The following is a 1,424-nucleotide window of genomic DNA, read 5'->3' on the forward strand; positions in this document are numbered from 1 at the left end:
TCCAAGATCATTTCTTCTTCGCAACATTTCATCCACTCAAGGATTATAGTCTAGAGGCAAGTCCGAGACTATTGCTGATCATTGTATTTGCATAGGCTTACAACTATATTTTTAACTTCCTCTGTATGTTCTAATGTAGGATGAATAATGATCAACTATTACTCATTTAAAACTCTGAAAAATTCCTTCACCTAAATTGTGATGGATTTTAGACTAAGACTGCAGCTTAATTCTCTAATTAATACTCTGTTAAAAACCTAGGTCAATTAAGAAGAGTTATGTGCGATGAATGTGCCCATCTGTGTGGGAGTTAATCAGGTCTTGTATTTGTGGCTGGAAAAGTTACTTCTAATAACTGAAGAGCATCTACTTAATCACACGTAGTTTGTTAGGATTTTTGAGACCTCTCCTGTTCTTAGAAGTGACTTGAGGTTACTTAACTAAATTGTCGTTTAATGTGAACGGGATACATAACTCCTAGAGCATCTTTTTCAGCTATCCTTTTTGCCATAGCTTAAATGACTGAGAGCTGAATAAACACCGAGGCAAGGCAGATAAAAATAAGAGATAGAGGAACTAAGCTGAAAATAGAAGATAAACATGAATGTGAAAAGGGGTACGTGTGTTCTGGCACAAACAGTGCCACCTTTCAGAGAAGGAATTTTTTTCTTTTTTTTTTTTTAACTGATGTTCCGTGAAATATTTTTGTGAACACTTAAATATGCTAGATATGACTTAGTAAAATTGGGAAGTGAAAATCCTGAACAAGGAAGAAGGAAAAAAAAAAAGGCAAGGCTAATACTTGTTAAGTATTTAAATGTATTCAGGGTGCGTCTTCACCTTCATCTTGAGGGTGCATTGGGATAAACAAAATGTGTCTGGGTTTTAAACTCTTCGTCTTATTCAGCCTTTCCTTTAGGGTGTGTTCCTCTTTGATAGATTGTGGTTAGCTGTATTGGTAGTGCTTAGTTGGATTTTACCACTAGATTTTAATGTTTTTTGACTATATTCCTTTTGACATCAAATCAATCCGCATTCTTTACTAGAAGTTCATAAGGGCATCTGAAAACCCTTTAGTGTTACATGTAAAATATTTTCACAAGACCTCTGTGCTGAAAAGCATAGCAGTAATTCTTTGGTATTCTAGAATTTCAGAACAGTAATCAATGTGGATCCTTAAAAAAGGTCTAATCAGAGAGAGAAAGAGACTGGATTTATGAAAGTTTGGGATATCGCTATATGTAAAGTGATGAATATTGAGAGATATATTAGTAAGTTATATCAAGTGCCAAGAAAAACAAGGATTAAAATCATAGAATACTAGATAAAAGATGTGTGCAATAAAATTACAGAGGTTAATTTATTATCTGTTCTGCTTTAGTGGCTTTGCTAATAACACTGTGTTACACTGCAGACAATATTTT

At 33.9% G+C, this 1,424-nt stretch overlaps 1 protein-coding gene across 1 annotated transcript in view; it reads left to right on the forward strand.

Annotated features, from left to right (window-relative positions):
* The window catches only part of TARBP1 (TAR (HIV-1) RNA binding protein 1), a 40,478-nt gene that overhangs the window by 34,364 nt on the left and 4,690 nt on the right, over positions 1-1,424 (forward strand). The gene's annotated exons all lie outside the window — the stretch shown is intronic.

The sequence above is a fragment of the Pygoscelis adeliae genome, unplaced genomic scaffold, assembly GCF_000699105.1.
Source record: "Pygoscelis adeliae isolate BGI_AS28 unplaced genomic scaffold, ASM69910v1 Scaffold77, whole genome shotgun sequence".
In the NCBI taxonomy this organism is placed as follows: domain Eukaryota; kingdom Metazoa; phylum Chordata; class Aves; order Sphenisciformes; family Spheniscidae; genus Pygoscelis; species Pygoscelis adeliae.